Source organism: Pteropus medius, unplaced genomic scaffold (assembly GCF_902729225.1).
Source record: "Pteropus medius unplaced genomic scaffold, Ma_sr-lr_union100, whole genome shotgun sequence".
In the NCBI taxonomy this organism is placed as follows: domain Eukaryota; kingdom Metazoa; phylum Chordata; class Mammalia; order Chiroptera; family Pteropodidae; genus Pteropus; species Pteropus medius.
In genome coordinates, this window is record NW_024340693.1 from 4,803,868 (window position 1) to 4,821,350 (window position 17,483).

Consider the following 17,483-nt stretch of genomic DNA (forward strand, 5'->3'; position numbering starts at 1 on the left):
AAAACTCCTGCGTTGGCATAGAGCATATCGCTGGTTTCCCAGGGCGAGGTCCGCTGAAGCCGCCTGCAAACAGAGACGAAGGGACGTTTGGAGACGACGGACGTTTCAACATGTTGGGTGCGCGGTGCTTCTGGGAGTGTATGCTTTCGTCGATGTCATGCAGACACACACCTGAGATGGTATAAGGTGTATGGAAAAAAGAGACGAAACTGCCCTCTTTTCTTCGTTTGGAAAATACAAGTGGGCAGAGGGAAAAGGGACGGGGTCAGGAAGACAGGCCCCAAGCAGGGGCTCGGAGTTCCACTCTCCAGAGGACCGGGACCGCCCCCGCCCAAGAAATCGTGTGGACACGCAGGGGGCCAGTGCCCGAGGGAGAGGCAGGCCTGGGGCGGCGCCCACCGTGCCGCCTCCCCCGAGCTCCTTAGTTCCATGGTCAGACAGACGCGGAGCTGAGGACAAAGCCGGGGGCACAAGGGAGAAGGGCTGAGAAGGCCTTTCGGGCCGTGCAGGATGAGAGTGGAGAATGTGGTTCATGTCTGGAGCCCAAACACAGGAGGAGGACAGAAAGGACATAGTTTGAGTCGCCATATTCAAAGTGATCCTTCTGTCACAGTGAGGCTGAGAGGGACAAAGCCATGAAGCGGATGGCCAGGAGCTCTTGTTACAGGGCAGAGAGACTTCCAGAACAGGTGCAAGGCACCAAGTGGTCGCAGGTGTAGTGGCGCAGGTGGTCGCGGCAGGCGGTGATGGCGCAGGTGGCCCACGCGAGGTGGTGATGGCAGGTGGTAACAGTACAGGTGGCATTGCGCAGGTGGTAATGGTGCGCGGGTGGCAACGCAGGTGGTCGTGCAGGTGGTAATAGTGCAGGTGGCAACGGTATAGGTGGTGACAGTGCAGGTGGTCATGCAGGTGGTGACGGTGCAGATGGACAGCATCACCCCACCGAGCCCCCGGCGCTCAGTTTGAACACAAAGCACCTCACGTGATAAGGGCCGAGTCCCTTCGAGGACAGGGCCTCTCAGCACAGGGACATGCGTGCACTCCGAGTCTCCCGCCCTTTTTCTGGAGCATCTGCTAGCATCCTCCAGGTACGCTGGGAAGGGGGCTGCCTGGTCTTCCTGTGGGTTACTAGAATGGGACATAAAATGCCCCACACTTCTGGAGATCCGTGGCCACTGTGGCCCACTGCGGAGCAGAGCCGCGGCCTTAGCCCACCTCTGTGAGTGCGGGGCGCCCACAGCCCTGTCTCCAGGCCCTGTTGCAATGTGACGGCATGCTGTCATCTTCTCGACGTTCCAATGACCAGCACAGTGGCCCATTCCCCGGATGACATGACTCTGACTGGACAGAGGTGCCGGAAATTCCTCAGATGCGACGCTGGGTGGTGGGGTCTTTGCAGGAAGGCCTTTCCCACACAGCCTCTGGCAAACAGCTCACCCCCATTAAAGCTTCACCCCCAAGTCTCTGTTTCAGCAGAGCTTCCCTGATTACTCTGCTTCAAACCCCATTTAATGCAACATGCACTTTTGTGGGGGCCTCATCTGGTAATGAGGGGGGAAGGGAAAAATATGAAAATGGAATAAAAGAAGGGCTTTGTGTGAACCGATGATAATAGTACATCATAAATGCTAGGATGTCATTCATCTAATTCTTTGATTCCAAAATCCAGGAAAAAAAAAATCTTTGAAAAAAGATATCATGCATCGCATTGTACGATCGCCTGTAATCTATTTTATTCACACGCGTACCTATATGCAGTAGTTGTATAAAAATATGTCCTCAACCTTCAAGAATATGGGTGTCTGTGGGAGACAGGGTTTTAGGCATATTTACGGCAAACAGGAAAATCTCCGTCCAGTCTCTATGGATACACAGACGCCTTATGTGGTTTTCTGTATCTTTATCCAAGTTTCATTACCCATTGTTCTTAAAACGAGCCAGAGAGGAACAGCAAAGGGAAGGGAGAGAGAGCAAGGAGCAGCTCGCAAGTGGCTCTGGATCCATCGTGGCAAGTTTGGGTTTTGTCTTGTGGGAAAAGGCAAGCCACCGAAACGTCCCCAAAGCGAAGGAGCTGACCGTCACATCCCCCCCTTTCATGGGAATGAATCACTCTGGCTCTGCTGTAAAGGACGCACTGAAGAGAGACCCTGGAAGCGGGGAGCCCGGCCCAAGGCCGCGGGGTGGCTGGAATGTGCAGAAGCAGCAGGAGTGACCAAGACGCGGGAAGTCAGTGGGAGTCCAAGGGACACCACGTCCTGTCTAGGTGACAACGGGGCTCCTTATCACAAGGGCCGGGGAAAACGGACTTCAGCGACTCCCTTTAATTGCTAAATTACTAAAGTCTATAAAATTTCATGGTTGCCATGTTTCCCCCTCCAAGGGCATTGCATTTTCTTAAAACTGTATGAATTCAACTTCTATGAAAATAAATCAGAAATTACTCACATGAACTTTTTAAAAAAAATCAACAGCCATCAATTTATAGTGGTTAACTTATAAAATCCCGTGTAGATTAAAAGTATAGCAAAATTATACATATTTAGGGAGAGAGAACAAAATCCCAATGAGCAAAAGGGAAAAATAAAAGTCGTATCCTGCAGTTTCAAAAGATAGTTTGGGTAACAGTAAGTAAATAAACGTCAGGGGAAGTAGCTGACGTGTGCCATGATAATCCATCAAACGGAGAGCCACCACTTCCCAAAGCGAACCACGAAGCTACTGGTTCTCATAATATGTTAAAGATCTTAAATTCATCTTCCTTGATGTTTACGTATATAGCTCACAAAGATAGAAAATTTAATACAGAAATTATGTATGCTTTTTAAAATTTTTCAGTCTATTCAGAGTAATGATACATGCAAGCGTTTGCTTTATAAGCCATGCGTGCGTAAAGGCCTTTACAGATACTGGCACAGAGCTGTAATTAACCCGCAGGTCACGCAGGTTAGCAGGGGTCCAGGGAAGGTGACAGAGACAAATCGAGCCCTTTCCCACTCGTCCTGCATCCTCCGGGGAGAGCCCGACACTCAGGGACGTCCTCTCTATGAACCTGCCTCTGTGCTTTGTCCCCTGGGCAGGCCGAGAATCCGTTTCATTGCGCTTTTTTAAAAAAACACAGTTTACACATTTGCAGCCTGAACTAACTCCCATGGTCTGCAACTTCTTTGGGTAGAGGAAAAAGAAAAATTACATTTTTAGGACTGGGCTTTTCCCCTGGGGGTCCGCAAGCACGCTGGGTGCTTTCAGCACCTGATGGCACCTTGGCAACTCTGTGGGTCCCGAGGGACTGGCTCGCCCTGACTGGTACTGGAGGGAGGGCACAGCACAGTGGCCGGTGTCGCAGGCCACTGCGGAGGCGCCCCACCACCCGTGGTGTTCAGGGCCCCTTCGCATGTGTCAGCGTGACTCGTAGAGGTGGCAGGCTCTTAGGGGCTGTGTCCCCTAAGGAGCAGTGAGTATGTGGCTGGCTGTCGCTCCTCCTGTGACACTTAAGAAATATTCCGTCAGAGAGAGCCATAAACCTTATGGGAGAACAGGTAGTCCGAATGGGGAAGTGGAAAATAGTCCCGACCTGCTGGTGACGGAACTTGCGCGGCCTCGGTCCAGTGGCGGAGGTAAAGGGGCGCCCCCCCAGGCCCCTGCCGGGGTGCCGCTTCCCCATCTCGCCTGTTCGTCCAAGTGTTTGGCTTGGTCCTGCAGTTTGCCCTCAGACGCTGCTCACTCACATGTCTGCCCTATTAGGGAATCGACTTCCTCCCAAACCCTGGGGATAAATGTGGGTGACGGCACTGGAGAAGATTTCCCTCTGTCCGGGCGGGAGTGCCCCCCTGACCCTGGGCACACCCCGAGCCCGCGGTCAATCGCATCCCGCAGCCGTGACCGGGGAGAACGGGCGTAGGCGACTGTGTGACCCCGCTGGCCGCTGCTCACTTTGCGTCCCTCCCACTGATCCTCGGCTTCCTCCACTGCTCATCCCCAGACAAACTGTCCCTTCCACATCGGGCTGTTGATAAACCTTGCACGTAGACGCCATCTCCCGACGCCACCCCGAGAGTCCCTGCGGGGACATCTGCACGACCTGGGTTCCCTGAGACGCTGGCGTGGCAGGACAGCACGTGGACATTTGACGGATTTCCTCCCCGGCCCATCCCATCCATAGCAGCCATGTGGCGACACGCCACTCACAGAAATTATGACTTTCTGTGACACACCTGAGCCTCCAGGCGAAGCACATGACCGACACCCGCACGTGGGAGGCACATTGGAAGCGTGCGTGAGGTGTGCGGAGAGACCTCTACAAGGTCCTCCCTATGGTCTCTGAACGAACACACGATGGACAGAGAGGGGAGTTAAAACATGTCCCAAATCGCTCCTGCAGAGAAGGCGACAGCCCGGTGCAGCCGTGGAGTGGGGTGTGACCTCGGAGTCCGCAGCTCGGTCCACTTTGCTTGTCCGCGTTTCCCGTCCTGACATGTTACCTTATCACACAGTGTTTCTCTAAACTTTGTCAATTTGCGGGGCAGCAGATACACAAGCCAATAATTAAGGAAGGCGGATAGGACCGCGGCAGATTCCCCGGGAATGCACATTGGCACACGTACCTCCCCGGGCCCCACCGTGCAGTCGATCTATTTAAACGTGTCCGAAGCAACCCAGACGGCAGGTCGGTCTGCGTGTGATACCGCCCTTGGACAGATTTCCGTCTTTTTTTAACACTTTGACCTTACATTGAGTTCACCGCCCATAAATCCTAGAACAAAACTAACGGAGCGAGAAAGGCGTCAGGGGTGGAACATATATTGATTCTTTGTAATGTTCTAAACATTATTTTTTTTTTCCTGATGGAAATCTTTCTTATAGGCAAAAATAAAAATCCAAGTATTGCTCGTAAATTATACCAACGTATTATGGATGTATTTGAAATCCAAATTCAGGGACAATGATAAAATAGACTAAAACGATCAACCTAATGCGTTAACGTTTTGGTCTCGGTTGTTGAAAGACAAAATACATTCTCAGGGCAGAGCTGGCCACGGACGAAATTGCGCTGGGGGGAATTTTGTTTTTGCCGTCACCATTTTCCAGTTTGACAGGAGTCTGTTTGTCTCTTGTTCTTGAAATCTGTCAGTCAGTGGCATCTTCTCTGAAAAACCTGTCTCCGGAAGAAGATTCACTGTTTCCTACTTGAGTTAACGGATACTTCAGCCGAGAGCCACGCCGGGCATTGTGAAGGATGCGAATTTGAATGAGGGGCAGCCTCTGCCCACGCGGACTGCAGGACCACCTGGACCACCAGAGTCTGCATCCTGCCGGTGTGTGTTCGGCGCACAGAAGCAGGGCCAAGTCGGTGTCACCACAGGGCTTGTTTACCATCAAACGAGCGAGAGGGCCTCAGAGCAGATGGGTCTCCAAGCAGAATCCCTTGCACTTCGATAAGCAGACACACCGAAAATCAATGAGCAAATGCATTCGCGGCGTAAACACTCCATTGTAAGCGTTATCATTCCAAGCAGAAAGGATAGCAGGGCAAAGCAGTGGATTTCTACGGAGGTTTCAGGAATATAAAACTGAACGCGGGAAATCGGACGGAACACCAATGGAGAAGCATTGACTGTTTTTCCCCATCCCATTAGTTTGAAAGTTTTATAAGAATAAGACAATTTTGAGTAACTAATGCATGATCAAGCTACTACATGCATACCAGCTATGTGGGATAAATGCATCTTGAAGTTATAAATGAGAAATTACAATGGTGAGAGATGGGATACGATTATAAAACACCACCACAGTTTCTACGCCTTTCAATCTGAGAACCGTTATTGTGTTTGTCGGCTCACTCAGCGTGCACTGCGTTGAATAATACATTCCTAAAAATGTATCTCATACCAGATGTGAGAAATTTGAACTATAGACTTGAAAGTTAAAAAGGGGTTTTCTCCCCAGAGAACATAATATATTAGAAAAAGCCCTACTTCGGCATCTTACCTTTTAGGTATGAGATTCGATGATGAATTTAGGGATTTTTCTTGTGTAGTCTTTCATTTTGTTTATACAAACTTTTGTATAAACTACTAAGAAAAATGCAATACATTCTTTCATTAATTGAACAATTTCTATTTGATATACAAATATGGTAATCGGGCTTAAACTGAACTGTTAGAGACGGCAGACAGAAGCTCTAATTTTGTACAAGTTCTAATTTAAGAGCTTTAAGAATATACTGAATCACAAAAGTTTAAATTGTTAAAAACCAAATACACAAGAAAGAAGCCTCGTCTCTGAATAAAACATGGTCCACACTGTCTCGGGGAACTCTGTTACCTATGAATCAAGGAAAGATAGAGATAGAGGGGCTCTGACAGTTACCCCCCACTGAACCCCGTTTGGACCTGGGGGCGCAGAGGGTCGGCACCCCGCCGAAAGCCAGCAGGAAGAGGGGCGCTGGCTGCTGCTCCACACCGACAGCACCGCGCTTCCGAGCAGCCAGTTTGAACTTTCCAACTGCAGTGAAGTCCGCACGACAAAATCAGCTGTCTGAACCGTGTTTTCTGCATTTGACCTCGTGCGTCAGACCTCCGCCCCCTCTAGTACCGTCTTGCTGTGCGGACGGCGCCAGCGGGGGCTCCTTAAATATCCCGCCTGGTAGTAAAAAAGTGCTCTGGCGAAGAGGTAAAGGGAAGGAAAGGAAGAGTGTGGAAAACAAGTCTGCACTGTGGTGACTTCAAATTCGAAGACAGACTGTCACCACGGTAAACGCGACTTGGCATTTCAGTAACGCACCTGCCTCAGACTTTAGGGAAGGGGCGAGCTGGTCAGTCCCACTTACCTGTGTCACCCCCCCCCCCGCCAGCCTGCCTTTGGTCCTGCTGGATTCAGAGAGAGGGCTCGGGAACATACACAGCACCGGAATTCTGCCTGTGGCTTTGTGCCTGCCCAGCTGGCGTTCACGGCCATCGCCAAGTAAAGAGCCAGGATGGGATGGACCGGGACCGAGGCAGCCGTTGCCTTTAACCCTCACATCTTGGCCAATGGTCCGGCCAGGGTTTGAGAGTGTAAAGGTGTTGGTTTTAAAAACAGACTAAGGCTGTTACTCATAGGTTTCTGGAAATGGTGGAGTACTTTGTATTTTTTTCTGAAGCCCTTTAATGAATCTGCCAGTTCCATTCCCTATTGGCTTCTGGCCCCCAGTCATTTGCATACTTAAAGCAAGTCGTCCCCTGTCATTCAGGTGTGCGACTAGATTATGTCTAAAAAAAGCACGTACCTTTATTAAACATACTTTATTGCTAGAGAGTGCTCATCATCATCTTCAGTGGGCCTTCAGTGAGTCATAGCGCCTTTGCTCATGGAGGGTCTTGCCTCCGCGTTGGTGGCTGCTGATGGCTGGGGTGGCTGTGGCAATTCCTTAAGACAGTGAAGTCTGCTGCGCTGGCTCTTTCGTGAAGTTTCTCTGTGGTGCGTGATGCTGCTCAACAGCATTTTACCCCCAGAACTTCCTTCAGAACTGGAGTCCGTCCTCTCAAACCCTGCCGCGCTGCATCCACAAAGTCCGCGTCACATTCTCAGTCCTGTGTCGTCACTTCAGCAGTCTTCACGGCATCCTCACCGGGAGCTTTCATCTCAAGAAACCACTTTCTTTGCTCATCCACGAGAAGCAACTCCTCGCCCGTTAGTTTTAGGACAAGAATGCAATTCAGTCGCGTCTCCAGGCTCCACGGCTACCTCTGGTTCTGCTGTTTCCACTATATCTATAGTAACTTTCTCCACCGAAGCCATGAACCCCTCAGGGTCATCCGCTGGGGCTGGAATCCACTTCTTCCAAACTCCTGTTCGTGTTGATGTCTGTCCTCTTCCCATGAATCACGAATGTTCTTAAGGGCACCTAGAATGGGGAATCCTTTCCAGAAAGTTTTCAGGTCACTGTGCCCGGATCCGTCAGAGGAATCGCCATCTACAGCAGTTACAGCTTACATGATGCATTTCTTAAATAACGAGACCTGAAATTCAGGATCGCTCCTTGATCCGTGGGCTGCAGAATGGGTGTTGTGTTCACAGGCATGAGAACATCGATCTCACTGTCCGTCTCCACCAGAGCTCTTGGGTGACCAGGTGCCTTGTCAACGAGCAGTCGTATCTGGGAAGGAATCCTTTAAAACACTCAGTAAACCGTGTTGACACCCAGACTTGTCATTCCACTTTGTGTGACTGGCTTTATTGAGGGGAATTGAACCCACAATATTGCTGAGGTACACCTGTAATTGCATATTAGTTCCAAAAGTATTTTTTTTTAATTCTTTGGGATCTACATTGATCTTCTACAGCTTTCTGTTCTCATTTTTTTATTTCTCTTTTTATATTTGCTCTCAGCATAAATTCTTCTTCTTTCTCTAATTTGCTAAGGTGGAAGCTTAAATTATCAATTTTAGATCTTTTTTCTTTTCACATATATATATTTTTACTGCTGTCAATTTTTTCTGAGGACTGTTCTTCCTGCATCCCACACACTTTGATAAGCTGTATTTCAATTTCATTTAAAATTTTTTGAAATTCCCTTGAGACTTTTTTTTACCCACGTGTTATTTAGAAATGTGCTGTTTAACATTCAGATGTTTGAGATCTTTGGACTCTTTTTCTGTTTTTGATTGCTAGTATAATTCCGATACCCCGGCGAGCGGACATGGCGTGACTTCTACCCTTTCGCCTGGGTGGAGGGGGGCTGCTGGCCTAGAGCGGGGTCCGTCCCCGAGCGCGTCCCACGTGAGTTTGGGAAGCACGTGTGTCATGCTGTTGTTGGATGGAGGATCCTATAAAAGTCGGTTTGGTCAGGTCGACTACGGTGCCGTTCAGGCGAGCCGTAGCCGGCTGATTCTCTGCCTGCTCCATGTATCGGTGAGAGGAAGGAGAGTATCGTATTCTCCAGCTCTCAGGCGGGTCGGTCTGTTTTCCGCTGGAGTCCATCAGCTCCGGCCTCTGGGTGCGCACATGTTTCGGGGCGCTGTCTTTCAGCAGAACTGACCCTCAGCATTGTGCGATGTCACTCTGCTTCCCTGATCATCTCTCCTTGTCCTAAAGTCTGCTTTGTCTGAAAGGGATGCGGCTGTGTCAACTTTCCTAGGACGACACATCTTCGTCTTTCACCTGTGTCTTCATATTTGAAAACATTTTCTTGTAAAGAAATTCATGGAAAAAATCCACGATAAAGTTGCAAAATGGGTTTAAATAAGGACGAAAACAATGCCGCGTAGACTCATGTTGGAGCCTGAGACAGGAGGGAGAGAGACCCTTGACTGTTGTCTTCGGTCCTTAAATTCTGTGCCCTAAGCAGGTGTCTCACCTTTGAGAACTGGGGAGAACGTTCGGTCATTGGACACTGGGAAAAAATGTGCATTTTAGAAACGGGAAAATTAAGGCGTGCCAGGGACAAGAGAACTTTCCTCCACGCGTGGTTTAATATGATTATTTGAAATTCAATATAACTAAACAAAAATTTTGGATTTTTTTTAAGTCGAAAAGGGATTATTTCACCCAGTAAGTCATTGTGATTTGAAAATAATATTGATAGTAGACGTCTAAGTGTTTGTCCACACACACTCACATGCACACACATTCACACTCATGCACGCATGCACACGTTCACGTGCACACACACACACACATTTCACACACATGTATGCATGCACACACTCATGTGCACGCATACACATACACTCACATGCACACACATTCACACCCCTTGCATGCATGCACACGTTCACATGCACACACGCACATTTCACACACATGTATGCATGCACACGCTCATGTGCACGCACACATGAACACACACGCACACATGCACACACACATGCATGCACACATATAGGTGTCCCAGTCATAGTCGGGGATGGAAACAGACATCCCCATCAAGGGCATTGCTCCCCGCCTCCCCTGGGCACCCGACCCCGCCCACCTGTCCCCCTCCCTCGGGGCCCACCCCTCCCTGTCTTCTCAGGTCTCCCCAGGCTAGAACATGGCTGCTTCCCTCTCGAGCACCCGTCGGCCACGTCACAGAGAGCTCACTCTCTCTTCATGACTGCAGAGCTTGATGATTCATATTCAAATGTAGGGGTTTTTATACAAGAAAAGCTGTTGTTAAGTATCTTCCTCCTTTATACACATACGCCTTTACATTGTAGACGTAGGGTAAGCGCTTCAAATGTATATTAATTTAAATATTGTATGTAATATGTAATAATGTAATATATGATACATAACAACATACATGATTATACGTGACAAACACACATGTATACGTCACGTCAGAGGGCATCTGTTATCCCTGTCGTCTGCGTGTTTTCTCTTGACCCCCTGGCAGACGATCGGAATACCCCTGAACGTGAGGGCTGCCCCTTAACGGGTGGTGGCAGCGGGCGCCCAGCAGCTGCTGCCCTGCGGTGGCCAGAAGCCCATGGAGCACGTCCCCTTGGGGACTACACTCTCCAGCGGCCTGTGAAGCCCAGGTGCTGGGAAGCAAGACGACTATAAAGAGCCGCCTCTTCTAAAAGTGCCTTGATGGTCACCAGGGTGGCCGGGCGTAATGCTCCCCAGAACGTCAATCTCCTTAAAATGTTCGACCCGCGTTTTCCAGAGAGACGGTGGTACCTACAGTAGCTTCAAACCCACACACCCAGCCACAGATAATCTAATCCACTAAAAACGTTTGTGAGTTTAAATCATGGCTTCTCGGATCGGATTGAGTCTGCCTCCAAAACCAGCAAAACGTAGTCATCAAACCTGTTCGTTTCCCTCTATCTCAGACGCCGTTTTGGCTCTGCCACGTCGTCTTCATCTTCCGTAAAGAATATGGCGGTTTTCCATTTTCAAGAAATGTTTCTCTTGCCATATAAAAAAAAAAAAAAAAAACAATAAGAAAGGACTTTAGTCCCGGACGTATGCCACGTCACTTAGAGGTCAATAAAAAATTCCCGTCGCCACTCGGAAAGGCAGGGAGCGAAGACACGCGTTTCAGATATTTAGTTCCGTCTCTGCCGGTTGTTCTGTTTGGGTGGTTTCGTCAAAGGCCTCCGTGGAGCGTGGTGCTGTCAGCAAGACCTCCACCAGCTCCAGCAGTGACCTAGAGGCAAAGCATGGGGGACCGGGAGGAAGCGGAGGGACGGGGCGTGAGGCCGACAACAACACGAACAAACGCTGGGCGACCAGAGTCCAGGGCGAGGCGTTTTCACTTCATAAATTACCATCTTGATGTGCATTCAATACCGGCAAATCCAACTCGCAAGCAATGCCAAGAATGTTCGTGGGTGGAAAGGGGAGAAGCGGGGGGGAGCGGGCGGCCGCCCCGGCCGCTCCGGAGGGTCTGATGGCGGTCCCAGACTCCAGCAGATACTTAAGTGCATTCTTCACATACCTCCGAGGGCCCGGGTGCTCCATCTCAAGAAATGGTATATTCATTGTGCCTTTTTTATTTCTAAGTGGAATTCTGAAAGATCCTTCTAAGTAAAATGTTGGCAAAGGAACAATCCCATCAATAAAATGTCCCTGTCATTTTGTCTTTTACGTGATTGGTTGCAGATGTTGCTTTGGGAAAAAAATGTGTCAGAAGCGTTGCCGGTCCACCTACTGTCGGCTCCCACCGAGCCCCCGTCGGGGGAAATGCTGAGCATACCACTCAGCTCTCATGAGGTAACTTTAACTTCACGCTTGCTGATCTCGGCTTGCTGGTGCCCATTTCGTAAAAGAAATTCCCACATCCTTTTAGATTATAAAATAAGGTCGTCATGCACTACTCGGGTGACTCTATTAAACACGAGGCTAAACTTTAACGCGATACAAGAAATAACAGAACAAACAAATCTGAGATGAAGTTTCATTCAAAATAGACTTGGACAGGGAGAGCATGAATGTTACTGAGTCATTTCTTTGACAGAAACACAGCAGGGAAGATTGTAACGACTGGGCGTTTTCTTAAGCAAAGGGGAATCTAAGACTAGTTATAAAAACATCCCTAGCAGTGTCCTGAAATGGTCTCGAGGCTCCTGTGTCCCTCACATTCTACATCCGAAAGCGTAGCATTGAGATATTCCTTAGAGACAGGACTATGCCGCTTAAATCCAAGTGACATCTGCATCGTCGTGTAGGCGTGTGCTTCGATCGGGCATTTGCCAAAACAGGTGACATACGTACATCGGGAGAATGGGAAGGGGTAACTTAGGTGATTTCGTGGGGAGAGAGGATTAGATACAGCATGTTAATTCTCAACCTCGATATAAGGAAAGTAACAGATATTGTTTAAAAAGTTTAAAATCCAGAAATCGCTGTCAAAGCATTTTATGTGGACATGTGGTGTGTCACGCTAGTAACAGCTGAAAGATGTAAGTGAGTAGCAGCAAAATGGGGAGGACGGGCAGGAGGCCCCCATTTTTCTCGGCCAATTGTGTCGTTGATTATCACTTAATAGTACAGCTCGACTATATGGACGTTATTACTCTGACACTCTTAAAGAGCTTTTAAAGAGATTAAGTCTTTCTATTAAAAAAAACAATCGGTGTGGATGAGCAGACCACTGTAATATTTCTCTTCAGAAATATTAATGTAGAAAAGTAGAAACGTCAAATCACCAAAACTAACCTCATCGAGACCAATAAACACTGGAGAGCGGGGCCTGCACCCCCAATTCCCAATCTGTCTAAATTCTCAGCTCGTATTTTCACACCGCTGTATCCCCGTAATCACCCACCTATCGATCGAATAGTCGATCGACACGCGTTTGAAAGTGCGCGAAACAGAGTTCGTGAATGAACGCACCGCGCTCTCGGCCGCGCGGTCGGAGTTCCTGAAGTCTAATTCTTTAAGCGGTTGTCTTTCTTAATCCGTCTCCTGACGACCAAATAGTTTGCATGAAGACCCTTCATCTCTCGAGAGGAAAAAAAAATACCACATGGGGTGCTCTCGCTTTTGTTTTATTTTGTTTTGTTTTGTTTTTAACATATCGATCTTTGGAAAGGCCCACATACCTTCTTCTGAAAAGCGATTCGATGCCTTCCTGTTGAAGACTGACTTAGTAGAGGTATTTCAAGAATCTCCCTTTGAGAGTCGCTTTTGAGAGAAGCCTTCCTCGGTAGTCCAAGCCTGACACGGGCGCCTGGCACAAGCGTCGTCAGCGTCGGCATCGCCCTTATCACTCCAATGACTGTCGTCATGCAGACAGTGCCGAGTGTTTACGTGCCTGACATTACGTGAGGACGTCACGGGAATGATCTCGTTTAATCGTCCAAAGGCGACCAGAATTCCAGCGATTCGCTCGTCAGCGAGACCAAGGCCTACACGTGTTACACAAGGCCAGAAAAAGGTATTTGACTTTGACCCGCTTTCGCTCGTATTTTACCCAGTAGATGATGGTGTCCTCCTTTTATCGGACGTGGAAGCTGAGCTTTGGGACGTAGAAATAATTAGTCCAAACTCACAAAGCGGAGAATGACTGTCCTTTTGTCTCTAGTGGGCCACCCGACCCCTTCCCTACTCCTAGTGCGAGGTCCCCCGTTCCGTTCACTCCCGACACTCGACTGTGACTTCTGCCTCCATCACAGTGGCCGAGTCAGCGCCGATGGCAGGGACCAGAGGAAAAAGTCACTCGGTGATACTTTTGCTTTATATTAAGTGAGTAAAATTTATTTCCACCGACCATTATGAATGCGGTCAACCTAGCATCTTATTTAAAAAACTCTGGCCTAAATGAAATTCTCCTTTTATATTATATTTCTGCCCTTCTTTCCTACGCCGCAGAAATCATTCACTCGCTTCTCATTCTGTATTCTGTTCTTATTTTAATTTCCTAGTCTGATTACTGTTTCTGCTTTCTGGGTTCCATTTGAAATGTTAGAGAAAGAAGTTCCGATGCTTCAGATACAGGCTTTTTTTTCTCGTTTCTCCACCAATTCATCCTTTCCTGCATTGTGATGGGTGTGCCGATCCCTCCTAAATCTGAACAGTCGAATACCTGCCATCTGAAGATTTAAGAACTGTAGGAAAATTCTGAAACTGTAGTTGCTGTGAATTCATTTCAGGTTTAGATCTAAAAGGAAGGATACTTTACTTAACTATTTTTCACTGCAACACAAATGTCATCTACAGTCACCCTGACCCTCAGGTGCACGTGGCCACGTCCTTACGAGGACAGGTCTGCAGACCTCTGCTCAGCACACAGGTGGGGACACATCGCATTTCTGTGTGAGGCAAACCAAAGATATGTATTGAGTCTTCCTCAAATCCCACCTGAGTTATTGCATAGAATTCTTAGTTTTTAGTACTGGATTTAAGAAAAAAAAAAACCAACTTTTTTTTAATCTTTACTTTTTTAGAGATTTATTCATTTAGATGTTGGCTATCGATTAGCTTTGGCGTATGGGCGTCTATACGCATATGTTATACACATATATAACTATTCATAAGGTGATATAAATACACAATAATTATAGTATTACATAATTATGTATGTGATATGTAAATAACATACATAAACATTACATGTGATCATCTATCAATGCCGGTAACATAAGATACAATAGATATAAAACTATATATAAAGGTGTATACACATATTCACACATATATTAACTTATATGCATAATAGTTTATATAAATATATATACACGCATACGTGTATGAAACACGTACACGAGATAAGTGTGTGACCTGTCTTTCTCTCCTGTGAGACACACAACCAGCAGGACCCTGACCTTGTCTACTCACATATACATGCGTTCGGGACTCGAGAAATGTGCCTGCTGCTGTCCCGGTGGCCGCTAGTCATGCAAAGTTCTGGAGTTTACCAAAATCATATCTCGAACTCCAAAATGGAACTTGGATGTGAACTTACACACATGGAACCCTGCTGTCGGTTTGTCACATTATAGAAAGCTGTCTTTCATTCCTTTTCTCCTCATGCGTCCTCAGCGTCTCTTTTCTCAGAAATCAATTATAAGCGAGGACACATGGGTCCTAGGGGATACTTCACCGTAGCGAGTTATGTATCAAAAAACCCAACATGATCATTTTCCCATCGTTCATGCATTTGAAAGCTTTGAAATCTATGGGAAATGTGGCTGTACGAAGCTATAAATTCCTCACTTGACCGTTTTTAAATGTTTCTGACATGTGACCGGGAGTTGGAAATATATAAATACTAAACGTTATGTTTTTTTCTGCGTTTCTGTTATAAACTGTCATCTGTTACGCGATCAAAGGAGAACGGGAAAGGCAAGCGGATCGTCGTCCAAGGAACATTCCTTTTTGCATGAATTTACCAACTTTAACAGGATGGAGGCTGGCTGACAAAACTGGAGTTCTCAAAAATGGCAGGGCGGGAATGCTGTGCTCCTCCCTGGAGTCAGTGTAAAAACGTCTGAGTTCCCATCTGTGTTTGGGTGTGCTCCGTTCCCAGAAATACTTCTCTTGCGACTCCAGTACATTTCCTTCGAATCGTCTTTTCCCTTCAAACCCAAATGCGGTCGGTGTTCACAGCTTTTTCTCACAGACGAAGACAGGGCCTACTTTGGTGAAACGTGCACTTTTTTTTTTTTTTTCCTTAGAAGAGGATGGGCGCTCTGCTTTCAACAGAACTATTTCATCCAACTGCCTTTCAACTGTGGTTAGACACTGGCCGGCCAGCTGATCGAGAACAGGGGTTTCCGATATTTTGCTTTGGTTCTCGCAACGTGGAAGGAGGCGGCGTCAGCTTCTTCCTCACTAGTGTGAGATCGTGGGGGACGCCTCGCTTTGCTTCTTAGCCTGTTCTCTTGTCGGCGGGAGGGCAGTAACCACATCATGGCAGGGGTTCCCGATGGCGTCTCGAGGCTTGAAGGACGTAAGGTCTTCGCGTCGCGAGCAAATCGAGGACCCAGTCGCTGGCGCGTGGTGCCGTCAAGCAGGGCGGTGCCCGTGGCTTCCAAACCAAGTTCGGGTCACTAATTTAATATCGTCCAGGACTCCCTGAAGAAGGGGTGGATTTCAGGGTGCAGCAGAGGACATACAGGGCGAGCCCGGACCACCCCGTGGGGCCAGAAAGTGAGAAGGGCTCGGAGAAGACGGGCTCGTTACACGGTCCAGGAGCCAGCGAGGGAGTCTCCAGGGGCCAAGACTGGGACAGTCGCAGCCGCTTGGCAGTGTCCCCGGGGGTGCAGCCCGCAGGGTGCAACGAGTGCCCCGAACGCGTCCGGCACACTGGTCTGAGCGAGCTCCTGGGTGAATTCCACGCAGAGAAGATGGGACGCCTCTTCGCAGCACGTCACCGAGAGGAGGGGACAGACACCCTGTGCCGCCTCGGGCAGGGCTGCGGAGGGACCAGGGACCGCAGGAGTCGTTCGTGCTCGGGGAAGGCCGCACGAGGCCATGGAAGCGGGTCAACGCTGTTCCTTTTGGAGTCGCAGAAACTGTCCACCCCCCTGGGAATTCGTTCGCTGAATTTCTGCGCCGACCTGGCTGATGCTGAGCCGACCTCGGCGCTTCCTTTCCTGGCGCGATGTCTCCGCCTTGCTAAATAAATCTGAATGTTTTCTGAGCTCTGCATGCAGGTCCCCTCGGAGACTGTGGGTGAGGAAGAGGGTGACAGCGCCGATTCGGGCCACGGCCCGGGTCTCCACCGGCCTCCGGACGCGGGAGCACACGCTTTTGGCCGGACTCTGTGTTCGGGGGCGGTGTGCGGGGGAAACGCATCAGGCTACGACCGGCACCCCCATGGAGCTGCCCAGGAGACCAGCGTGGGGACACACGGCCTCGGTCCCTATGCCACACCCACGCATGGAAGCGCGGGGGACAGTCCCTAGCAGAGTACAGAGCCCCCTCTCCCCCAGCCCCCGGCTCCCCACTGTCCCCGCACTGCAGAGTGAGGACCATCTCAGCCATGGGCTCGCAGCCAGGTCACCACAGGAAAGGGGGGGTCCCCGAACACCACCCTCAAATGTCTCTCTCAGATGGACAGATGGAGGCGCTGCTCTTTATAAAGCTTAATGGACCATCCATGCACAGAGACGCGGATACAGATGGAAGGCCGAGGGGGGAGCGAAGGGGAAAAGGCGCGTGGGCTTCACAAAGGCCGAGTTCAGACGGTGAGACACGACGCGACATCAGGGCGCCCGTGGGTTGCGCGGCGAAGCGATCCCGGCAGAGCCTCTTCTGCAACGCGAGTGATTCTCTCCCAGTCCTGGTTGCTCCCCAGGCCTCTCTCTGGCTCCACACGGTCTCCCCTCTGCGTGGGCCTATGTGCTGATTTCCTCTGTATTTATGGACGGAAGTCCTATCGGATCAGGACACATCTAAATGACCTCGTTTAACCTCAGTCATCTCCTTAAGGGCCCCATCACCAAATGTGGTCGTGTCCGAGGTCCCGGGCATCAGGACCCCAGCACGTGGATCCGGGGGACGTGATTTCAGCCCACGACAGTGAGTAACTTTACCTCGAGACGCAACTCCTGACCTGCGTGGTGGAGTCA